At 42.3% G+C, this 26,416-nt stretch overlaps 1 protein-coding gene across 3 annotated transcripts in view; it reads right to left on the bottom strand.

The window, feature by feature from the left end:
- The window catches only part of KLF12 (Kruppel like factor 12), a 348,332-nt gene extending 333,312 nt beyond the window's left edge, over positions 1–15,020 (bottom strand). For 2 of the 3 annotated variants that reach the window (XM_034758346.1, XM_034758349.1), the window contains exon 1: positions 14,441–14,531. The gene's annotated coding sequence lies outside the window, so the exon portion shown is untranslated. Of the gene's footprint in view, positions 1–14,440; positions 14,532–14,675 lie in introns of those variants that run through there. The other variant, XM_034758347.1, reaches the window with a different exon arrangement.
- Between the last annotated feature and the right edge of the window lie 11,396 nt (positions 15,021–26,416).

The following is a 26,416-nucleotide window of genomic DNA, read 5'->3' as shown; positions in this document are numbered from 1 at the left end:
GAAAAAGAAGATTTTTCTGGACAGAAGTCAGCATTTGGTACTGCAGGCATAGCATGCTGAAGAATCAAAGAAGGCAGTGCAGAATGGGGAAGAAAATTGACAACATGTGACCTCCAGAAGAAGAAAGAGGAGAACCCATGTACCCCCAATGCAGATAGAGGTAAGAAAACGTTTTCAGGCTCTCTGCACAGGTACTACAGTGGAGAATGGTTTGGAAGAGTCATCTGTGGGAAGGGATCAGAAGGAAACCCCATCGACCGGAAGGCATGGGATACATTGTCCTAGGGATGGAGGTTCCATGACCACCACTCCAAGAGGAGGAGACAGATGGTGGTGGTCAGGGACTCCCTCCTAAGGGGGACGGAGTCATCCATCTGCCGTCCACACTGGGAAACTCAAAAAGTGTGCTGCTTGCCTGGAGCTAGAATTCAGGATGTGACGGAATGTCTGCCGAGACTGATCAAGCCCTCGGACTGCTACCCCTTCCTACTTCTCCACGTGGGCACCAATGATATTGCCAAGAATGACTTTGAGCGGGTCACTGCAGACTACATGGCTCTGGGAAGAAGGATAAAGGAGTTAAAGGTGCAAGTTGTGTTCTCATCCATCCTCCCTGTTGAAGGACCATCGAATTGTGGAGGTAAATGTGGTTATGCAGGTGGTGTAGGAGGAGAGGACTTTGGATTCTTCAACCATAAGATGTTGTTCCAGGAAGAAGGATTGCTAGGAAGAGATGGAATCCACCTAACGAAGAGAGGGAAGAGCATCTTCACAGGCAGGCTTGCTAACCCAGGTGAGGAGGGCTTTAAACTAGGTTTGCCAGGAGATGGTGACTTATGCCCGGAGGTAAGTGGGGAAGTCGGATACCAGGAGGAAACACAAGGAGGAGGGTGCAATAGGGGAGGCCTCCTGATTCATACTGAGAAAGTAGGGCAATCAGCTAGTTATCTTAGGTGCCTATACACGAACGCAAGAAGCCTGGGAAATAAGCAGGAAGAATTGGAAGTCCTGGCACAGTCAAGGAACTGTGATGTGACTGGAATAACAGACTTGTTGGGGCAACTCACATGACTGGAGCACTGTCAAGGGTGGGTATAAACTGTTCAGGAAGGACAGGTGGGGAGAAAAGGTGGAGGAGTTGCACCGTTTGTAAGGGATCAGTATGATTGCTAAGAGCTCCAGTATGAAACTGGAGAAAAGCCTTTTGAGAGTCATTGGGTTAACTTTAGACGCAAGAGCAACAAGAGTGATGTCGTGGTGGGCATCTGCTATAGACCACCAGACCCAGAGGATGAGGTAGATGAGGCTTTCTTCAGACAATTAACAGAAGTTTCCAGATCACAGGCCCTGGTTCTCATGGGGGACTTCAAACACTCTGACATCTGCTGGGAGAGCAATACAGCGGTGCACAGACAATCCAGGAAGCTTTTGGAGAGTGTTGGGAACAACTTCCTGGTGCAAGTGCTGGAGGAAACAACTAGGGGCCATGCTCCTCTTGACCTGCTGCTCACAAACAGGGAAAAATTGGTAGGGGAAGAAGAAGTGGGTGGCAACCTGGGCAGCGGTGACCATGAGATGGTAGAGTTCAGGATCCTGACAAAAGGAAGAAAGGAGAGCAACAGAATATGCACCCTGGACTTCAGAAAATCAGACTTTGACTCCCTCCAGGAACTGATGGGCAGGATCCCCTGGGAGGCTAATATGAGGGGGAAAGGAGTCCAGGAGAGCTGGATGTATTTTAAAGAAGTCTTATTGAGGGTGCAGGAACAAACCATCCCAATGTGTAGAAAGAATAGCAAATATGGCAGGCGACCAACTTGGCTTAACAGAGAAATTTTCAGTGAGCTTAAACACAAAAACGAAGCTTACAAGAAGTGGAAACTTGGACAGATGACTAGGGAAGAGTTTACAAATACTGTTTGAGCATGCAGGTGTGTAATCAGGAAGGCCAAAGCACAATTGGAGTTGCAACTAGCAAGGGATGTGAAGGGTAACAAGAAGGGTTTCAACAGGTAGGTTAGCAACAAGAAGAAGGTTAGGGAAAGTGTGGGACCCTTACTGAATGGAGGAGGCAACCTATTGACAGATGATGTGGAAAAACCTGAAGTACTCAATGCTTTTTTTTGCCTCGGAATTCACAGACAAGGTCAGCTCCTAGACTGCTGCACTGGGCAGCACAGTATGGGGAGGAGATGAGCAGCCCTCAGTGGTGAAAGAACAGATTAATGACTGTTTACAAAAGCTGGACATGCACAAGTCCATGGGGCCAGATCTATTGCATCCGAGGATGCTGAGGGAGTTGGCTGATGTGATTGCAGAGCCACTGGCCACTATCTCTGAAAACTCATGGCGATCGGGGGGGTCCCGGACGATTGGAAAAAGGCAAATATAGTGCCCATCTGTAGCGGAGCAGTTACACCGCTCCTTGCGGAAAAGGTAGGCTGATTGGAAAGGCAGCCACAGCTGTGGCCACACCCAATCAGGCCACAGCTGGCCCTGAAATAAGGGCTAAGGGAGGAGCTGAGTCAATCTCACTCCAGACTGGGAGTGGGAAGGACCCAGCTGCCTGAAAAAGCACAGGGTACCTGAAGCAGAGCAGTGCTGGGGAAGGGCAGGCAGGACTGGGGAACTCTGGCCTGGCAAGTCTCCAGGCTGAGGCCTTGCTGAAGGCCAAAGGAGGTACTGTGGCTGCAGGGAGACAGCTGGGCCAAGAAAGGCAGCAGACCCAACCCCCTTGCCAGTGATGAGTGGCCATTACAGACTGCAGTTTGCCCCAGAGAACGGGGCCTAGATGACGACTTGCAGTAGCCACTGAGGCAAGGTGGGCTTAGAGAGTTGGGGTTCCCCTGGGAGGGGAGACCCAGAGTGTGGGGGTACTGCTGTGGGCAGAACCCCAAAGGAAAAGGGCACTGGGGTCTGGGAGGGACACGGGGCCTGAGGCAGGAGAGACACTGGCCAGCAGGAGGCGCCCAGAGTGCTGGAATTGAGCTAATTCCCAGACGACCAGCAGAAGGCACCGCAGCGGTGAGTCAGCAATCTGTTACACCATCTTTAAAAAAGGGAAGAAGGAGAATCCAGGGCACTACAGACTGGTCAGCCTCACCTCAGTACCTGGAAAAATCATGGAGCAAGTCCTCAAGGAATCCATTTTGAAGAACTTGGAGGAGAGGAAGGTGATCAGGAACAGTCAACATGGATTCATCAATGGCAAGTCATGCCTGACCAATGTGATTGCCTTCTATGATGAGATAACTGGCTCTGTGGATATGGGGAAAGTGGTGGACATGATGTATCTTGACTTTAGCAAAGCTTTTGATACAGTCTCCCACAGTATTCTTGCCAGCAAGTTAAAAAAGTATGGATTCGATGAATGGACTATAAGATGGATAGAAACCTGGCTAAATCATTGGGCTCAACAGGTAGTGATCAACAGCTCAATGTCTAGTTGGCAGTTGGTATCAAGCGAAGTGCCCCAGGGATCGGTCTTGGGGCCGGTTTTGTTCAACATCTTCATTAGTGATCTGGATGGTGGGATGAATTGCACCCTCAGCAAGTTTACACTAAACTGGGGGGAGATGTAGATATGCTGCAGGATTGGGATAGGGTCCAGAGTGACCTAGACAAATTGGAAGATTGGGCTAAAAGAAATCTGATGAGGTTCAACAAGGACAAGTGCAGAGTCCTGCATTTAGGACGGAAGAATTCCATGCACTGCTTCAGGCTGGGGATCGACTGGCTGAGTGGCAGTTCTGCAGAAAAGGACCTGGGGATTACAGTGGATGAGAAGCTGGATATGAGTCAATGGTGTGCCCTTGTTGCCAAAAAGGCTAATGGCATATTGGGCTGCATTAGTAGGAGCATTGCCAGCAGATCGAGGGAAGTGATTATTCCCCTCTATTCGGTACTGGTGAGGCTACATCTAGAGTACTATGTTCAGTTTTGGGCCCCCCGCTACAGAAAGGATGTGGACAAATTGGAGAGAGTCCAGCAGAGGGCAATGAAAATGATCAGGGGGCTGGGGCACATGACTTATGAGGAGAGGCTGAGGGAACTGGGCTTGTTTAGTCTGCAGAAGAGAAGAGTGAGGGGGGATTTGATAGCAGCCTTCAACTACCTGAAGGGGGATTCCAAAGAGGATGGAGCTCGGATGTTCTCAGTGGTGGCAGATGACAGAACAAGGAGCAATGGTCTCAAGTTGCAGTGCGGGAGGTCTAGGTTGGATATTAGGAAAGACTATTTCACTAGGCGGGTGGTGAAGCACTGGAATGGGTTACCTAGGGAGGTGGTGGAATCTCCATCCTTAGAGGTTTTTAAGGCCCACCCTGACAAAGCTCTGGCTGGGATGATTTAGTTGGGGTTAGTCCTGCTTTGAGCAGGGGGTTGGACTAGATGACCTCCTGAGGTCTCTTCTGCTATGATTCTATGATTCTAAGAGCAGCAGACCAGCACTGGAAAAGGAGGCAGAGGGCAATCAAATCGATGGACATGGGGTGGAGGGCAGAACTGACTGGAAGGGGACAGACTATTCATTTGAGAGAAATGTAGATGATTTAATGGCCTTTGACTGTTCTCTAGTCCTTCCCCACTGAAGTTACATATTCACAGATCTGCAAATTAGCATTTGGAAGCCATGGAAGCACAGGTAGTTGCCCATGTGCTAGTAGGCTTAGTCCTCAGATGAGAGCCTAACTAGCAATTGAGACCTGTACATTCACCAGTCCTTGAAGATGCCCTGAAAACCGTCTTCCATAGAATGATTATAGCTGTCCTGACTGACTTCTATTAAAGAGGCAAAGAGGCATTAGTAAATAGAATAACCGATTGAATTGTAAAGCCCAGCCCTCTCTCTTTGCTATTTTAGGCATTCAACATGTAACAGTTCCTGTAGTTTATTTCAGGGAATTAAGTTGTTTGGCCTACAGTAAAGGTGATCTATTTTCACTCAGTAATTCAAGGCATCTCAAATGCTTCTCCTTTAAAACTGCAGTGGGAATGAGAACAAATCCTTAACACATGCAACTCACAAAGATTAAAGGAAGACCTTGCACCTGAAACAAGAACAAAATAAACCAAATCTGGAAATTGGCTTGGATACAAGAACATATGTACTAAATCTAATGAAAAAAAAAAATTAATTGTACCTATTATTTCCTACTATACTGTGTTTGATGTGACTAATGCAGAGTCTGTCCCAATGAAGTCACTCAAAGTGACAAATTATTTTTTCCAGAATAGGAGGACTGTAATTTTCAAAATCTGCTTTAGATAAATACTGTGGGCAACTTAGAAAAATTTTGATCTAGTTGCACATGGAACCTGTAAGGTGAAGGTGCAAATGGCAACAATTCTATTAGGCTAACAAACTCCAGATCTCTGCTAAATAAACTAAATAAGTTTACATGCCCCATTTAAGAAAAAAAAATCACCCTAAGGAGTGACATTTTGTTTATTTCCCCCCCCAAAAAAAACGCTACAGAGATTATTTCATATACTAGATGGAACCAATGGAAAAAAGATGGCATTTAAAAGCATTATTGGTATTACAGAAATCAGCAAGGAGGATTCTTTTTCCCCTAAATTTTCAGGAATATCTTTTCATCTACCTCTACCCCAAGATTCTTTTGAAGGGGGAGCAGGGGGCAGGCAAATGACCAAGGCTATGAAAGAGAACCTGGAACAGTGCATACTATTTGCCCAACTTTTAAAAACTTTTTAGAGTCATGAATTGCAGTTCTTAGAACTCTGTCTCAGACCCCTGATGGCCATATTCTGAGGCCAGCTTGAAATTGTTTTTATGCCAGCCATACACAGCTCAATTTAAAAAACAAACACTGAGCTCCACGTTGTTTTGATTTTAACCTGAACCATGCCCTGTCCAAAATTCTTTGTCGTATAACATGTCAGGTGTTTTGCAATTTGGTAATAGATTATTTTCATGACACTTATGTGTCTGTCCTCTTCGCTAGGACGACTGTGGCCTTATTTCGTAGTTGACTCTTTTGAAAGCACTGGGGCCTCATTAAAGAAAGACACCACTCGCTGTGCCTGATGATCAGAGCTTTCTTTGACATTCATTTTATTATTTCCAAGGTTATGTCTAACACACTTCAACAATTTGGGATGACATTTTCCATGCCAGGTATATGTTTCAGGTTGAATTGTTTTGAAAGAATTCAGCAAAAATTGTTCAGCTATTTCTGACCATGGGGGAAAAAGATCTCCCAATACAAATATTTTTCCAACTATTTACTTTAAAGACCTCTAGTTTTGGAATAAGGAATTTATATTTGGCAGAGGAAATAATCCTAGGGTCAGTGAGGTGCCTTTTGCTATCCCAGTGAAAACCTAAACAGATTTGGACAAGATGTAAGCATGTTAGAATCATCATTTCCACAAGCTCAATAGAGCTTCATAGAGGCCTGCTGCTAAAAATCTCTGGATACACTAGCTGCATGGCACATGCTCCCAGCCTCTGAGCTCCCTACATGCAACTACAATGGTTTTGCTCCCAGCCTTCTACATTGCAGCAGGGCCAGCTCCAGGGTTTTTGCCGCCCCAAGCGGCAGAAAAAAAAAAAGCCGCGATTGCAATCGGCGGCACTTCAGCGGCAGCTCCACCACGCTGCTTTCTTCTTCGGCGGCAATTTGGTGGCAGGTCCTTCCCTCCAAGAGGGACCGAGGGACCCGCCGCCGAATTGCCACGGAAGAGCCTGACGTGCCACCCCTTCCCCTTGGCCACCCCAAGCACCTGCTTGCTAAGCTGGTGCCTGGAGCCAGCCCTGATTGCAGGCACAAAGCTGAAGCTCCAGAAGGGACACAGGCCAAGCAGGAGAAGCACTACCAAAATACCTTTTGGCCTAAGGGCAGATATAGTGGGAACCAGGAAGAGATCATAAATTAGAATCTTAACTCTTCCACTCATTCGTGTTGATAATTCTGTGCACTTAATTACTCTGACTATTGAGCAAGACCACACATTAATTAGGAAGCAGGCAAATATCATTACCCTATTTTACATTTGGGACAACTGAATTATTATTTAAGGTTACCCCGGCTAGGGTTACCATATTTAAAAAATAAAAAAAGAGGACACTCCACAGGGCCCTGGCCCCACCCCTTTCCCACCCCAGCCCCGCCCCAACTCCGCCCCTTCCCCAAAGTCCCCGCCCTAACTCCCCCTCCTCCCTCCCAGCCACGCGAAAAGGGCTGCCCAAACGCTACCGGCTTCACGGTTTGCCGGGCAGCCCCCAGACCCTGCACCCCCGGCCAGCGCTTCCCCAGCGCAGCTGGAGCCCGGGAGGGGAAGCGCCCAGCCGGGAACGCAGGGTCTGGAGGCTGCCCGGCAAACCATGAAGCCGGTAGCACTCAGGCTTCGGGCAGCCCCCATGCCTCCGGACCCTGCACCCCCGGCCGGGCACTTCCCCTCCCAGGCTCCGGCTGCTGTGCTCCTCCCCTGACTCTTCGGCTCTGTTTAAGAGCCGAGCTGCCCGAGCGCTGCAGGGTTCGGGCAGCTCGGCTCTTAAACAGAGTCAAAGAGTCAATGGAGAAGCAGAGCAGCCGCGGGAGGGGAAGTGCCCGGCCGGTATTTTCCCGGACATGTTCGGCTTTTTAGCAATTCCCCTGGACGGGGGTTTGATTACCAAAACACCGGACATGTCCGGGAAAAACCGGATGTATGGTAACCCTACCCCTGGCAGAATTGGGAACAGAACTCTGTCTCTAAAATGACAGATCCATCTACTTCGATGCACTGTTCTGCAGAATCTAGGTGCTTGCTTGTGTTGCATTTAAGGACTAGTACATACTCACCTCCAGAGCCAGGAACAGAACCCAGGATTCCAAGAATTACTCTGCTATCTAGCAACTGGCTCTGTAAGCCACTAGCAAAGAACATATCTGAGCCCTCTCTAGTAGTTAGTTCACATAAAGGAGAACAGTCTGCAATTGGGTTCAAGTGGTAGTGCTTGGAGCGGTGGATCTAAAGCTCCTGGGTTCCAATACTACTGATGACTCAACTGGGGGTAAATATGGTACCCCATGATAGAATTCTCTTTTTCAAGACCTAAGAGGTTACATTTAAAAAATCATTAAAATGTTTATGGGTGAATAGTCATGTGCTAAGACGTTAGAAAATACCAAATTAGGGTTGCCTGTGCCACCTTATTTCAGCATCATTGTATCACAATGCATACGCACAGTCTTTAATTACACGATCACATATTATTTCTTACAGGACCCTATACAGGCAGCCTTAATTCTGGCATTTCATAACTTTTGTGTTCTTGACTTTGCAACCTTAATGTTCTTTTAAATATTTTAATGTATATAATAATAATCAGCAACAGCACCTACATTGGCAAATCCAGCCCTTGTCTCTGCAGCTGTAGAGGCTCCCTTGACAAGTCAACCAATACAGTTAAAGTGTTGGAAACATGATTCAGGGGTAATCAATATGAAGCCTGAGGACAAGCTGCATTGGGACTCCCTACAGAACAGTGTACAGGGGCAGGGAGGGGCAGTGCCAAAGAATCCAGTGCTACACAGATTCTAGTATTTTGCTCTGCAGCAGGGATACAATGCATCCATAAAAGCTACTTCAAACAGTAGGCTGAAGTAGATGGGTTGAAGTAGATTTCCTTGAGTGGCCTGTATTTTGGGGACTGGAGGTAGATACCAGTAGACAAGAGAGAATTCTATCACCTGGCAGAGACACCCAGCACCCAAGTCTACTACTTTGGCTGGTTCTGATCCCTAGATTTGGCCTATCTTTATCTTACCTCTTCAAAAACAATTTACAAGCACCGATAAATTAGTTCTTCCCTGTGAGCTAAGTATTACCACATATATTTCTATATTCCATTAGCCCCATGTCACAGATAAAGAAAATGAGATGGGGTAGTTATTTGTGCAAGGCCACAAAGTGGTGCAGCCAGGATTAAAACTAAAGAGTTCCAAACTCCATTCTTGCATTAGACCACATTCTCTGTCATACACAGGCAAGATACAGATAGCTGTTCCATGAAAATGCAATACTTACCTTGTGCATTTCTCATAGCTTGATTCTGGCTAAACCAGTCCAAGTTTGTGGCACTTACCACAAACCATGGTAAATACAAACAAAGCCTATAGTGGAATGCAAGGTAGTAACACACACCAGGCCCAGTATGTTTCCATTATGCAGAGCAGTCAAAGTTGACTTCATAGCAAAGCTAATTTTATGCTTGTCTCGTCTCACCTCAAAAAATTCTTTTAACAATTTTTTGTAACCAAATTATTTACTCTGTATAATAATAAAAGACTTCAGAATAGACTACCAGGGGAAAAACACACTCTTATACTGACTTTGCTGTTTGGGAACAAACCCTGAAGTACACACACAGAAGGAATTAACTGGAAAATATTGCAAAACCTTCATTCTGAAAAGAAGTTGTCCCAGTTTGCCCACTTTTCCAATGGTCACTGATTAGACCTAGAGTCAATGCTCTTGCCAAGATTCTCAATAGAGTTATTTTTAGAGATATTAAAACTAACAGTCATTTTGACATTGTGATTCTTTAAATATTACTCTTTTGCTTATTTTCTCATCTAATGTGGCCTTTAAACAAAACAAAAAAATCCCTTTCGATATTATTCAGTTGAGAAAAGAGGATTGTGTAATGTTCACTTTTTGAACCCTGCGTTCAGTCTCGCTGGGTAAAGTTACACAGTGATCTTGATTGACTGAACAACTCTGGCCTATATTAAAATGGTTTTAGTACTGGGGTAAAATATTTTGTTTCTCTTTTCCTAACATCAAGCCTGTTTTAAAGGTCTTTAAACATCTTTAAAAAAGCAAGTATTTTCTTCAGTGCACGAGAAGTTTAGCCATTTCATGCTTTCACATTTGCACTTTCAAGACTCAGTCTGTCTTACAGACATAACCTAGCATGTTCTGTTTAGGAATATAGGAAAAGCCCCAATATGACTGTTTAACTCTGTCTCACTCATGCTTGCTATGAAATGTCATGGCTTTTTAATATGTTTTCATCTTAGTTGGAGAAAGTGAGCATGTTTGTATTTGAGCTCCTCCCCTTCCATGCACACACAGACTGCAGCTGTAGTAAACAACCACTAGCCAAGAGTTGAGAAGGTCAAGGCCTCAGTGCTGCACCAATATCAGTTTTTCCAAAAATGAAATCTAATTTCGTGGAAGGGGAAATTATTATTTTTTGTATATGGAAGAAAAATAAATCACAATCATTTCCATTCAAATGGGGGGAGGGAACAACCTTGATGAGCCACAGATAAAACATTTGACAAAAATAATGTTAATTATTTTTCCATTCCTCTAATACAAAAGCATCTTATCCATGGGTGCACATACAGCTGATTTGACAAATATAAATATTTCCTCAAACACAATTGTGTCCTTAGGAAACAATGCTTGACCTAAATGCAAGAGTATCAGATATATTTTTAAGATCTATTTTCCTGCATTCCACCAGCAAAATGCTACCCCTTTTTTTAAGGAGCAGACCAGGAGTTTGGGCATCAATGTGAAGAGCAGTGCCAGCCACACAACCTTCACAAATGCAATCCTGCAGCTTCAGGGCATTATGGCTCAGCACAGGTTAGCACAAACAGTGGATGTACGTTGTTTTCTCTCTGCTCAGGAGCTGTACCCTCATTTTCATAACTACTGGATGTGACTTGGCACACCCAAGCCCTATCCACACCTCTAGGATTGAATATTCCCCCCTAGAGCTTTCTTGGGGCCCAATCCTGCTCCCACTGAATTTAATGAGCATTTTGTCCATTGACACTAGTATAATAAAAGGTCCTTGAGTGTTTGGGAGCACTCCTGCCCGATATACTCAAAGGAACACGGCTCCATGTAGTATTACTTGTATTGTGGTTTTACCTAGGCACTGCAGTCGTGTACCAAGACCCCACTGTGCTAGGCGTTGTACAAAGAACAAAAAGATGGTCCCTACCTCAAACAGATTACAATCTAAGCCCCTTACCATGCCCATTCCAGTGCATCACCATAGCAGAGGGCAGAACAAAGCCCTAAATATTAGAGGACCTCTCTTTTAAAGTGACAGCCAACTTGTGTATTTTCTGATCTGACTAGTTTCAACAAAAATTCTAACAGAGCAGCCTTTGAATTGTACTAAATCTTAACAAAATTCCTTTTAAAATATTTACAAGAATTTTTCTACTTAGGTCAATTAAGAATCTTTACAACAACGGACAACATGCAGGTCTGAGAACAACACCAGCAAATGTGGTTGGACACAACCATCCTCCCTGCACCTGCCAGCCAGCTTCTACAATAAGAGCAGCAGCATCCAGACAAGTAAAGTAGAAAAGGGAATCAAGAATCCTTCCTCCTGCTGCCATCCCACCTCCTAGGCATCCATTGCTCCTGGATGGCAGGGAGGAGTCTCCAAGGAAGGAGAGCTCCCTGACCTCCACATCAACCTTCAATTTCTCCCCAGCCTCTACAATGCAATAGGAAGGAGAAAACGGAGGCTTTCACAGCACTTCAGGACAGGTTTTATCGCTCCCTGCCCCAACACACTTCCTAAAGCTCCATTTCCATGAAAGGCCCATGTGAAGATGAGTGTTCCCAGGGCTACCCACTCTCTCCTGTCCCTTTTTTGGCTCCAGGTGGGAGTCCCTGGAAAAGCAGATACCCTCATTACCCCAAACTCAGAAACTGCAGCAGCTTTGCTGCTTGTGGTAAACCCCACATACTCCAGCACCTGGGGAAGGTATGTGCATGTGAGCTCGTGCAGAGCAGTGAAAGAGGGATGCCATCATGCTAGTGCATGATTCAGACAAGGCAAAACGACCATCAGCAAAACAGTTAAAATGAGTGTACATAAATGTAGCCAAAGCCACAAAGAAAATGAAGAGGGAAAAAAAAGAGAACATTGTATTTGCTAACTTCTTTCAGCAATGGTGGTCACAGGATTCATTTGGGACTCTAGATCAATGATTCTCAACCAGGGATACAGGAGGTACATCAACTCATCTAGATATTTATCTAGTTTTATAAACAGGCTACATAAAAACACTATCAAAAAGTCAGTACAAACTAAAATTTCATACAGACAACATGAAAAAGTAATTTTTCAGCAATAGTGTGCTGTGACACTTGTATTTTCTGTCTGATTTTGTAAGCAAGTAGTTTTTAAGTGAGGTAAAACTTGGGGTATGCAAGACAAATCAGACTCCTGAAAGGGGTACAATAGTCTGAAAAGGTTGAGAATCACTGCCTAGATGGTACAACATTTTCAGACAGTAATGAGATTTTTAAGTTGACTGTGTCCTGCTAAGAAGCTTAAAAAAAAAAATTTAAAAAAAACAAAACAGAATATATAAAAAACCAAGCATTCAGTCTAGATTTACTATAGCTTTAGATGATCAATAAAATGCCCATATCACCCCGTTTCCAATCTACTCAGCATAGTTACTAATTCTATACTAGAGGCTACTTTGCTGTTCATGTAATATTTTAGAATTGGAGATCAACCAGAAAATGGAGGTCATGCACCAGTACTATATAAAGCACCCTTGCAAAGTTGCCATGAATATCTGCCTGCCATGGCAAAAAATAAAATAAAATAAAATAAAAATCAATTTATACCATGACTGATAATGAAAAAAAGAGCTGGTTAACCACCTATGCAGGAAAAAAAATTGCCATAGACATGTAGAATTTGACAAGGCTGCTATAAATCATGAAAGCAAACTAAACTGTTTATCTTCAATATCTTTTATAAAATCTGCTCATTTTTGTTCTGATTTTAAATGCATAAAATACGTATCTTAACATATCTGACAATAGGTGGTGACAACAGCTACACATCGTACAACCCAGGTTTGAAGCTACTGCTTCTTGAAATTGAATTAATATTATGTTTCTGTAAATGACAATTTAAAAAAAAATTCTAACAGGAATACACCCAGTGTTTAAAAGTGACCACTCCTATTCACATTGCAAACTCCTGCACCACCCTGCTTGTCATCAGCAAAATTTCATGTCAAACCATTTACTTTGCCAAACAACTCTATCCTCCAGTAAGAAAAGGGAATGGAATGGTTTAGGTGGATTTACAGGGTGACGTTTGTTTGACTGGCACACGTCTGTTGTAGCAGTTCTATGCACATGCTTTTAATGTAAATATGAGTGTTTGTTTCCCCAGCATTGAAGTGTAACTGGTAGAACAGTCCTTACTTATTTTTTTAAATAATCAGTTTGATAAAAAAACATTACTCACTGGAATTTCTTAAAATTATCTGTACAGAACAGTTCTTTAACAATCTGAATAGTTAAATTAGTAAGAGTGACAATACCAACTACATAGACTATTTATCCAGATTATACATTCCACTGTACTTAGACTTTAACTGAGCACAGTCAGCTTTTATCAGTTGAATTAAAGTTATTATTACTATTAAGATACTCAGAACTGTAAGCTTTTTGTGAGGGGAGAGAAGAATAGAGGGGGAGAGATGGAGGGAACATAGCACAAAGGATTTGGTACTTCCCCCCCAAACGTTCAGTTTAAATACACTATTAATCAGATCTGGCAAGTTCTTTTTTGCCCTCAATATAAACGGTCACAGAAAGTTCCGATAATAGCTCTATTATGAATAAAATCAGAATGGATTCCTCTTGCATAGAAGCCTCTTGCTTTAATACAAACTAATGTCACTGGGGTCAGCACTCACTCGTCAGGTTACAGCAAGCTTATAACAGACAAGCTGTGGTGGCTCCCAAGCTGACGCTCAACACTCTTCATGACTGGTCTCAATGTAAAGTTCTCCCTTGTTAACTCTAGCTAGGTCCACCTTAATTGAAAAGAACAGCCATAGGCCATCCCCCAGCTACTTCCATGAACTATGCACTGTGGCAAGTGACAGTTACACATCATTACTACTGGAGACAATAATGACTGTAGCACAATGACCACTATTAATGCCAACAGTGTCATCCCCATCTTAACCCGTTACCCTCCTCCTCCAAATAACATGCACACAAACAGATTTTTTGAATGACAAACTAGAGCAGCAACCCCAAATTCAACATGACATTTATCTGTTTCCTTGCCACTGTCACTTACGTGACCAAGCAGTCCCACTCCGTGTGGACTACACGTTAGCATGCATTATTTGACAAAGGTTTTTTTTTTTTTTTTTTTTGGTTTAGTTTTTTTAAACATCCTTTTTACAGGTAATTTAATAAAAGCCTTGCACATATCCTTGTTTTGCAAAAGCTTCTCCCTCCTGCCCTCCAATGCTTGTCCCATTCGAGAGATCAGCCTTCCAACATTTTACAATAATGTAATGACAGGAAAATAAAATGTTATCTGAAAGCTGATTGATTGGGACAGCAAGAGAAAAAAAGAAAAGGTATGTTTATTCTGATAAGAAATGGAATAGGCACAGACCTGAACAGAAGCTGCAGAGCAGGAGAAACTGTTTTCTTTCCCTTATACAGAGTCCCCTCTCTCCCTCCTTCCCCCTCTCTCACACACACACACACACACACTCACACACACACACACACACTCGTTCTCTCACACACACACATTCACTCACACGGTCTCCTTCAGCTGCTCTATGCAGTTCTCAGGAAATGAATGGGGGCAACACAGAGAACTGTTGTACTTGCAAATGACTTACCCGGATCACATGATGTGCTAAATGTAGGGTGGGCCAGTGGGTGGAGGCTTCAGAAACAAGAGAGGACACAATATAGCGCGGGGGAGCCTTACCAGGGACGCATCGAATTGCACTGGGGGCCCGCTCGAGGAGGGGGAAGGGGGTTGCGAGGCAGCCCTTTCTCCCACTCTCTTTGCCCTCCTCAGAGCAGGGGACCAGAGGGGAGGCAGGGGATGGGAGGGCGGAACAGAGGGGAGAAGGCAACCCAAACAAAAGGGGCCCCCTTTCTCTCCCCCAACAACAAACCAAGCGCCGCGCGCGGGCAAGTCCCTTTTCTGTGCGTGTGATGGATCAGCAGGAACTAAACTGCTTTGCTGGCATGTAATGTATCCCCCCTCCCTCCCCTTCCGCCCGCCCGCCCCCCAAAACAATCAATCGGGGGAGGAGCAAGAGGAGGAGGGACCGTACAGCTGCGGCTCTGGTGGCTGAAATCCCCGGTGCGCGGCCAGCCCCTCCCCATCCTGAGAGGTGGGCTGGGAACACCCACCGCCGGGCCGGCGCGCTAGTGCCTCTTGCTGCTGCTGCGCCGGGACCGGCTCCGAACGTGCCCTTGTCGCTCGTGCACACGCCCGCGCTCCGCCTCAGGCGACCCGCGAGCGTGTGTCACCGGGCTGCACATGCCCGTCTGCACTGGGAGCCGCCTGCTCCCAGCCCTGCCTGGCGGTGCCGTACCTGGGCTCCGCTTTCCCCGAGCCTCAGGGGGACTCTGGGCAGGGGAGCGGGGGGGGGAGGAAGGAGCTAAGCGGGAGCGAGGCCAAGGGGTGGAGGAGCCAGGCGGGGAGGGGAGATGGGATGGAGAAGCAGATGGGGCGGGGGTAATAGCAGCTCAGTCTTTGGGGTGCATGGGGGGCTGAGGACCTGATGGAAGGGGGTTTAGGAATGAGAGCAGATTACTGGGGCAAGGGGGTTAGTGGAGCAGACTGGGGAATGTGGTGGCACGGAGAGGTAGTTAAGGAATGTGTGTGTGTGAAGGGAGGGGACTGAGGAGGACAGGGAGAGTGGGTTGGATGTACTGGTGTGTGTTGCTTATAACAATGGCAGGTGAAAAAGAATCAGACCTAGGTGTGATTTTTTTTTATGCTAATAGTGTATCTTTAAAAGAAGTAGTGAAATTATGACACATGCAAAACAGTAACCAAACTGAAAATGTGAGATTTGATTTCTCTGAGTCACCAGGATGGTCAAACTTTGAAACACAAAACAGTGAAATAGGCATAAACCAGTGTTCCTTTTAGCAATACTAACAATTTGGTCTCTGGGTGTGGCAATTGAAAACTGATAAAGAGACCCACTGGCAGAGTACTTGAATTAAAAAGACATGAGGATATTTACTGAACTGTATTATTTACATACAGAACACTGTTGATCAATGTGTTTTTAACCACTGACCTGTTTGGGGTTTATAGAATCATAGACTATTGGGGTTGGAAGGGACCTTAGTAGATCATCTAGTCCAACCCCCTGCTCAAAGCAGGGCTAAGCCCCAGACAGATTTTTGCCCCAGATCCCTAAATGGCCCCCTCAAGGATTGAGCTCATAACCCTAGGTTTAGCAGGCCAATGCTCAAACCACTGAGCTATCCCTCCCCCCAACATGTTAATAGTTCCTATAAATACACCCCATGCTTTAAAAGAGATGTAATTAAATAAAATAATTAGTTTTCTTGAAAGATGTAAAATATTCTATGGCAAAATCTGAGTGTCATCTCTGCAGTTCTGTCTCAGTCAGAACATCCTATAATGTGAGATTTGTATGTGTAAGGATTGCAGGATCAGGATCTTCTTGTATCAAAGATACACAGACAGAGAAATTGATTCTAAACATTTAAAATAATGCTAGGACAATAAATTAACAATCAATACTAAAAACTTGGGCAAATATTGTATATATTTTAACATTAAAAAGCAAGAATAATCTTTGGTATTTTGTGAAATAAAAATATTACTTCCAAGATGTTAATTTTTTGAGAAGCAGTGACTGCAAAACTGCAGGAAGTACTTTAAAAAGAAATGTTATAAGGTTTTGTTTTTAAAAAAATAAAACATGTACCTAGATATGTATTTGCACAGTAGTGTTCTGGGCCAAATCCTGGTCCTTGTGTGACCTATTTACAACACATCAGTAGCAGTGGTTTTAAGCTGGTTAAATGGGGATCCTCCAGTGTAGGCGAATCCTTGGGTGAATATAGAGCTAGTGTATCTGTTCTGTGCTGCCTATCCTTTACCTTAAGGCTGCTCTAAATTCCTCTGGGTGCTGAATTGGCCCGTTAGCCCCAGGATCAAGGGGATGTACAAATGGCATAAAGTCACCTCCCTCCTTTCTCATCCCCACATCAGTTCTGCAGCCAGAAGATCCAACCCATAATCTTTAAAGCAGTCATTACAATCCTTTTGGTGAATAACACATTAAAACAAATAGGGCAGATCATCTTCTAATAGATTTAATAGGTTATTACCTGGCTTGTTAGGTAAAATATATAATTAAATTTAAACAATCCTGTTTATATGCATATTTACACAGTAAACCAGACTGGTTCCCTGTTGTTCTTGTGTAATTTATAGAAATTTACCAAAATACTATTACTTGTAGCATATATAAAGTAATGTTTGTTTGCCTACACAGTATTTACCTAAGAGGCCAAAATAACCACAAACAGCTTCCACTTCCTTATACTATGATGTAGTGTAGCTAAATCCTGCTCTCTAATATACAACTGTGTGTCTTTTCATGCAATTTGTCATTAACTGTTATAATGTGAACGAACCACTTCCATATGGCTTCTTTTGGCAAGAAAGAGCTAATTACCATCACCAGTTACTTGTCTCTGGTTCTGAACTCCATTTTCCTCAGAACTAAGAAAAGGAGGGATAACAAATGTGCAAAGTTAAGCATATACAAATATACATTTAAACAGACACGTGCAACAGAGAGAGAGAGATTAGGCTTAATTCTCCACTGCCTCATATTTTGTGTAGTCATTTATTCTTGTGCAAAGTAAGTACACAATGCTAACAAATCAGAATTAGTAGTGTTTTCACCAACTTTCAACAAGTGAATGGCAGCTTTTCTTTATAATACTGTTTTTATATAGAACACATCCCAAAAATCTCATCGGATATTATCATTCATTAAATTCAATATGATAATATTTTACCATTTCAAAATTTAGAGTTGCAACACAATATTTTAAATATCAGCCTTTTAAAAGATAAAGTGCAGAGTACCATATTAAGTGGACTATTATAGAACTCCATTGGAAACACTCCCCTGGTAGGCTTGTATCATGTACTCACAACTATCAATAAAAAGCATAAGCATTTAAATTCATTTTTCTTAACCAGTTGGAGCTAGGAGCAGCAATTTCCCAGTGTTGGATGTCCTATAAGGAAAAATCATAGAACTGGCTTTCACCCACTGGGGTTAAAGGGTTAATGAGCACTTGACACATGAAAAATGAAAAGTGATAGTAGGAAGATGATTGCATGTAGACAGTGTGATGAGGTACATAACAGAGAAACACGTTACACACATTGCTGTGCAGTGAAAGGCAGGTGAAGCTCATTTCTACTGAATTTCAAATAAAATATTAAAACCATCAATATTTATTTTATCACACTGAGAATATTTTATCCATTTATCTAATTTATCTAAGGAAATCATCTAGAGGAAGAGTTGGTTGAGCTGACATTTTGTGGTTACAAAATTTGTTCTCTGTGAACTTCATTATGTGCTATGTTGGCTGTTTATGTGGTCTGTTGCCTGCTTCTAGGAACTATTACCCATATACCTGAATTTGCAGGACTGTATACAAGGTAAAAATATGCCTGCATTTGCAGTAGAAATCCAAATGTGTTACATGGTTATATATCAACAGATAATCATGGCTCACTCCTTATATCCTATTCCTTTATTCTCATTCTTGTGCCACTGAGCAGAGCTGGACACACATCATTTGTTAGAAAATTTTCCCCCAAAAAATGACCATTTTTCAAAACCAAATACCCATGAAAACATTTTGATTACCTCCAAATTTTGCATTCTTTACCATTTTATTTGTTGTTTTGGGGATTAGGGGGTTTCGTCATTTTTCTTAGTAATTGGTGAGGGTTTTTAAAAAACAATTTAAAAACATGAATTTTTTAATTTTGAAACAACACATTTAGCTTTTGAAAACTAAATAAATCCATAAAATATTTCCACATAAAACTCTGGGAATAGAAAATTGGCCTTTTCTGAAACCCAGTAGAACAAACTAGTCTTTGAAATGTTCATTTTTTAAAAACTTTATGTTTATACCAGCTCTACCACTGAACACCGCCTCGGACCATGTGTGCTTAATCATTCACTGCAAATACATTATCTCCACTCAGTTCTGCCATATTCCTTGTAAAGAAGTTCTGCTATGACACCCCCATTCACTCCCTCACTCTCACTTATTTCCAGCCTTCTGCTCCCTCCTAAAACCGTTCTCCCTCTCTGCATAAGAACTTGCCGATTTTTTCAAAAATAAGATCGACTGAAATCTCCACCCTCATCCCCTTTGTCTCGCACCTCTCAGGTGCCCCTGCCACTGATAGGGAAATTTTTTTCCTGCTATCCTCCTCTAACGTCTGCACTCTGTTGCACCTTAATTATGCTGTCTTTTAGATCCTGATCCTACATTTACCCAAATGAGTAGTTCTATTGAACTCAGTTTAGCTACTTCCACGTTTAATGTTAAGTACGCGCTTAAGTCATGGCAGGATCAGGTAGGTCTCAGTATGCTCCAGGCTTCTTCCATATGGAACATTGCTTCCTACGAAAGGACTTACCTCAATAGGCTATGTGCAGTCAGGTTCTTGTGTGTGTCATGTCACCAGCAGAGAGCACACTGTAGCATCAGTAGAGCCCTGCATGGATACAAAATTTGGAATCCACATCCAGATGTGGATATCCACAGATATAAAGTAGACATCTGCAGATTTGCAGATATATAAATATATCTATATTTTAGATATAAAATTTGGATCTGCATCCATCTGAGGTCCGCAAACATGGTCTGCGAATATAGGCATCCACATCTGCAGATGAGGATATCTGCAGATATAAACAGATATCCACAGATTTGCAGGGCTCTAAGCATTAGGCCAAGTCAGAACAGGAAATCAATAACATATTTTGACCATGTAGGCCTGAAACAAATAAAGATACATTTAAAATAAAGAAGTACGTGCTGAATTTTCCTCTTTCCTACTTGAGACATCCAATATTTAATTGGCATTCTTTATAATTTTTTAAAAGTGCATTTTCAGTTCACCTTTAGTTTTTTTCCATTCTACTTGGATTTCACTTCCTAACTCAAAATTAAACAAAACCAACCAAACAAACAAAATTAGTTTGGGATGCATGATTAAACAAAAGCCTTAACAAATTACATGATATATGTTGTAAGACAGATTGTGTTCATTTGCTGAACTTGAGGAAACCTTTAGGATGACAGTTAATCAATTAAAATACCTAGAGTTGAGGGATTGTGTTACTAATTTCTTTTGCAAGCGTTTCACAACTCTTCTGAATAAAGGCAAAGAAATAAATGTTTTTGCTGAGGAACCGATCACATCAGCACATAGGGGCTCTCTGATGTAGGCCCCTGTCCTGAAATCTGATCTATGATCACCTGTCAGAACCTCAAACAGTTCAAAGGGACTGCATATGGGTACAAGGGTCTGGCCACTTTGATACAATAGCAGTATCAGGACCTCAGACTATAGGCTCTACCGGGAAGAGACATCATCCTTTATCTGTTTGTACAGCTCTATGCTAGAGTTGCCAATTTTGGTTGGACATATTCCTGGAGGTTTCATCACATGACAATCTTTAATTAAAGATTAATTTTTAATTCCTGGAGACTCCAGGACAATCCGGGAGGGTTGGCAATCCTATTTCATGCATATTATGGCCCTATATAATGAAATGGCTATTAATCACACTGGTTGACCAAAAACTTATGAATGTGACTATTAGATAATAGTGGTAGAGTATTCTCTATGAGCCATAGCACCGTTTTACTTATGATTGATCTGAGCTTTTTAGGGTATTCCACATTTGTTTTCCTGCACTTTGAATAAGCCATTGTTCATTTTTGAATGCCAACAAGTTAAGCTTCTTTTCCTCCATCTACTCTGCTTAAAAACAACAACTGAGCACACGCCTTGTAATCTCAGTGTGTATAATAGAGTTCTTTTAATATTATAATGCTTTTTAACTGAGAAAGAGTTCAGTTACAATGAGTGAGAAAAAATTATAATGATATAATATGAGTGCATGTTTTTCTCCAGAGATAGAGATAAAAATATGCAATTTTCCAGATTTAGATAGGCAAATATATTGCTGAGGTATGTATTTTAGGAAACTAGGTCTGCATAGTATTAATTGCATTGCTTCGTCTGCTGCATTTTTGAGGCTGCCATGCTTCTGTAGTAGATTCAGACGAAGGCTATGCAAGATCAGTTTGAAACCCATCTTCTTTTTCTAAGCCAAAGGCCTCAACCTACTTCTTGAGTCAAACTGCCCTTACCGATGCCATTGCTCAGTCAAGTTATTCCTTCTTGAATGTTAATTTAAAAAAATGATCACACTTTTAATCCCTGTCTCCAGTGAGATTTACTTGCTCTGAGAGCTTGCCATCTCCTCCACATTAGGAAAGGGAAAACATATCAGGTGCATACCAGGTAGAAGAGCAAAATATGCAGCAACTTCTAGAATGGCCATTTCAGGGAGGCCACCGCTTGATTTTACCAAAGTTAAAGGGCCAGCCCCAGAAAGGTCTGGGAGGGGGAGGGGGGCGAGGAGGAAGTTTCCAGAACAAGAAAACCATGCACTGGGGAGAGTTAACAGGGAGCAGGAAGTGACCATCGAAGATGTTTCTGGGAAAGGGGCTGCTTCTGTGTTATTCGTATCACCAATATATCATGCTGGTTTTAATTGTTTTAAAAAAATGTCAGGAAAAGTCATCTCATGACCCAAGACACAACAACAATTAGAGTATCACTAATAAAATGGGATTTTCTGGACTTTCACTTGCAAATATCATATAGCTGGAAGGTATAGCTTTGTATATAGCTAGACCTAAGAATCACTTTAAGAATGCTTAGAGTTCTTAGAACTTCAGGTTCAAATCTCACTAGGACTAGCTCTCTGCATTCTGTCTAGGTACATAAATAGAATAATATGCAATTTTATTCTCTGGGAGAAAAGGGGGCTTTCAAATGGTGCCTTAAAAGCTGAGCTCCTGTCTATTCTATAAAAAGAACAGGAGTACCTGTGGCACCTTAGAGACTAACAAATTTATTAGAGCATAAGCTTTTGTGGACTACAGCCCACTTCTTCGGATGCATATAGAATGGAATATTCTATATGCATCCGAAGAAGTGGGCTGTAGTTCACGAAAGCTTATGCTCTAATAAATTTGTTAGTCTCTAAGGTGCCACAGGTACTCCTGTTCTTTTTATAGAATAGACAGGAGCTCAGCTTTTAAGGCACCATTTGAAAGCCCCCTTTTCTCCCAGAGAATAAAATTGCATATTATTCTATTTATGTACCTAGACAGAATGCAGAGAGCTAGTCCTAGTGAGATTTGAACCTGAAGTTCTAAGAACTCTAAGCATTCTTAAAGTGATTCTTAGGTCTAGCTATATACAAAGCTATACCTTCCAGCTATATGATATTTGCAAGTGAAAGTCCAGAAAATCCCATTTTATTAGTGATACTCTAATTGTTGTTGTGTCTTGGGTCATGAGATGACTTTTCCTGACATTTTTTTAAAACAANGGTTTCAGAGTAACAGCCGTGTTAGTCTTTATCCGCAAAAAGAAGAACAGGAGTACCTGTTCTTCTTTTTGCGGATACAGACTAACACGGCTGCTACTCTGAAACCTGTCTATTCTATATAGACGTTGAAGATGTCATGGCACCTTTTGTAGGAGAAGGGGTTTGAGCCGGTGTCCTCAAAGTTTCCCTCTCTCCCCTGTCATGCTGTGTGATGCACGCTACTTGGTTATCACATTCCATCCAGAGTTTTTCTGTATAATCCTACTATGTATATAGGTTCCAATCTTGCCTGTTCTCCATGCACTGATCTCATAGATTATAAAGGAAGTTCTGCATGTGGAGGGCTTACAGAATCAGGCCCAATGTTAAGTGAAGAAATATGCTATATAAATGTCTGGGGGGGTTGTTGTTGTTTTTTTTTTTTTTTTTTTTTTAATAAGGCATGTAGCAGAGAACATTTTGAGATGAATTATGGAATATTTTCAGCTTGGCATATATGAGATTGCTGGCTAATTTTGCATTTACTAGCTGACCAAAACCATCTGGGGTCTTCTCTCTGCTGATATCACAACAAATGTTTTACATTTTTCCTGACAACTATTAGGTAAAATAGCAAATATTTAGAATAATAAGAAGTGCTGTTTTTCCCTTTTCATTTTGACTCAGCAAAGACTTTTGCTCTTCATGAGGGTGCTAAATATATTACAGCAGAATCAATCTCCAAGAAAATAAGCACCTAAGTGCTGTTTTCTTCCTTTCCCATCTTCTGTTTTATCTTACAGATATCTTGTTATTAAATACTGCTTGGATGCTCTGCACTATTTCTTCTTTCTTCCTGCCCTTAGAATCTCTTTAACAGATACTACTGCAGTCTCAAGAATACAGCTAAAAAAAAAAAGGGGGGGGGGTAAATAATGTTCATTTTCAGAAAGAGATCAGGACATACTGGGAATGTTTTTCATGCAGCATTTGTGTTGTTTCACTAGCTTGCTTTGAAAAGTTTGATTTTCTCTCTGGATATACCTGGCATATCCAAACTTGTGATGAATAATATGCTTTCTGGATGTTACAAACTTACAAGCATTTAGAGGCTGCATCCTTGCTAGATCATGTATGTCTCATTTTAGATCTGAGTGAATACTTTCTGGCTGAGTTATAATTTTTTAAAACGGGGTTTAGAAAGGAAACATCACAGATTGTGAACTACAGTGGAACCACTAGGCATCAATCCAATTACAACAGCTATCAATAACAGCTGTAAATCCCAAGCATAAAACAGAATTGTACTAATTTCTTAAATAATTGTTGCCCCGTCCTACTAAGAAAATTAAGTTATTTCATTAACTGCAAAGCTCAGAAAATACCTGTGATACAACTGAGGAGACATGATTTCTATAAATAAGGAAAGGTCCAATCCTGCAATTGAAAGCATGTGGGCAGACTCCTGTGCCTGCACAGTCCTCTTAACATAGTCTATCAATTTCAGGATCAGACCCTGAAGTAGTAGTCTGGCAGTAGTAGTAAAGTAGTAAAGTCAGCTCTTGCCGTTCTTCCTCAACCTTAATTTATCAGGAAAAATACCCATGGGAGATTTGTCTTGGTGAGAATTAAGTACAGCAGGATTTGGATTCTAGCTTCCAGGTTTTTAGGCACAAATATGATACAGAAGTGGTGCAGTTCATTCAGCAAGATCAGAGCCTTGCCCTGTATTACCTACTTAATGTCAGCATTGGACCCAACCCTGCTGCTGTTGAAATCCCTGGCCAAGCTCCTGTTAAATTCAGTAATACGCAACTTTTAACCTACAAAATGCCTTACAATAATCCTCATGATTCCTGTAATGTAGTTAATTAAGTTATATTATCTCCCATTTACAGATCAGACTGAGGCAGAAAAGTTGAGGCCAGTGTTTTCAGAAGCTTGTTCAGATGCCATCATTTCTCACCCCAAATTCTGAAGGTTTGGTCATTCTATAGTGGTGAGTTAAAATAACCTGCTTTTGTATTGCTCACACAGGCCACCCAGACATCACTGGCAATTTGAACCTCATGGGCTCTCCTCTTCTTGTCCCTGAGCACGCAGGAAGTATGCATGGATCCTTATAAAAATGTTGCTACATGCTGAGTTTGCAGGCAACTTAGGTGCAGACAAATATCAGCCTGGCTATTTCCTGGGTGCCCAAATCCTGTTTGAGCTCCTAGACAAGTACCCAAGTGGATATTTGCATTTACCCAATCTTTGGTAAAATTTGTCCATAATCCACTTCTTATTCCACTTCTGTTAACATTTTTGTTGCAGAATGTGAATGTGAAAAGCTTGTTTTGATAGCACTTATTAAAAAGTACACAATTTCCCACATCTACTGACAACTAATTCTTTCTGAGGGTTTTCTTTCAATCTGGGTATGGGTGAAGTTGTAGTAGTGTCCCAGCAGCCCACAGGCGCACCATGAAAGGATTGTGGAAGTGCTTTGAATGGGAGAAGGGGCTGTGATTCTTATAACCAGGGATAACAGTAGTGCTTGGAAAGGATAGCACCATATAGTGTTCAGTGGCTATTACCCAACTGAGCCTAAGCACCCAGACAACTTGGGCACCGAATGCTGACAGCAGATTTTCAAAGAACAAGCACTACTCACATTATGCTTTAAAATTCCCCATTATCTCCGAGCCCCTCAAACTGGGTAGCCAAATTTTCTGCAGAACACATGAAGAAGGCCCTTAGAAAATTCCCCTACATCTGATTTGCCAAAGGCTTGTCAGAGCTGGGATAAGAACTTGAGAGTTTTTGGCACCAAGGCCTATGATCAGATCATTAGGCCATGCCCTCCCTATCTAAAGTTTAACCTTCAGCATTTTTTGGTTTGGTTTGGTTTGGTTCTTTTTAGAAAGTGACCTGCAAAGTTAAAGTACAAAACTTTAGTGACTTTACCCATATGTGCTGGGTGCCTCAGGCTAGCCAGCACATATTGGTAGCCAGACTGAGAAGAACATTTAGCAAATTACCTCTTAAAAACTCACTTTATTTTTCTTGTTGAGTTGGCTCCCATCCAATGTGATATTCTAGCATGAGCCATGCAGTGACAGTAACAACCACCATGGAAACCAGCTGGAGCATGAGGCTGATCATGGGGTGGGGAAAGGAGGCAGCTAAGTCATTTTGTTGCATTAAAAATATATATATAATGCATATTTTCTCCAAAGTTTTCCTTCTTTCGATTTTAAAACACAGTTGGAGTGTGCCTCCCACACTGAGTTCCTCTTTCAATATTTAAAACACACTTATATTGAACCTACAAAAATCTGTTGCTGACTACAAGTTATTCCCACCTCACAGTCAAATAACTAAACAGCTCCACACTCCTCTCAACCCCTGTCCAAATACTGGAGCAATAAGGAGAGCCTTGGAATATGTCCAAAAGGTTAACAAATCCAGGCTCTTGCAGGCAAAGATTGTGGGGAAAAAATACCAGAGTCAATGGGGCCCTCATTGAGAATGCCCTGCCAGCAGCTTCCTCACATCAACCTCAAGGGAACTCCAGCCCGAGCACCCGGTTTGGGCACATGTGGTAGAATGGAACAAGGAGATGTAATGAGTAATGGGCTCCCAAATCTATCAGGTTGCAAGGGTCTGCACACCTACCTTCAGCCACACTAAAGAATCTCACTCCCTTCAGATTGAAGTAGCCACCCATGAATACTACTAATGCAAAGATGATATTCCCTTTAAATAGTCTTATTCCCTAAACACCTGTCACCTGCATCTCCCACTCCCAACCTCTCTTGAAGTGATTCTCTCAACTTGACTGTCCCCGATCATTATTGACTATGGCTCAGATTTTTAAACATATTTGTCCACAGTGGAGCAGCTTCAACAGGAGATAATTGCATGCA

Source organism: Trachemys scripta, chromosome 1 (genome assembly GCF_013100865.1).
Source record: "Trachemys scripta elegans isolate TJP31775 chromosome 1, CAS_Tse_1.0, whole genome shotgun sequence".
Classification (NCBI taxonomy): Eukaryota; Metazoa; Chordata; order Testudines; family Emydidae; genus Trachemys; species Trachemys scripta.
The sequence above is the reverse complement of the archived record's forward strand: the minus strand, read 5'-3'. Positions and strand labels throughout refer to the sequence as shown.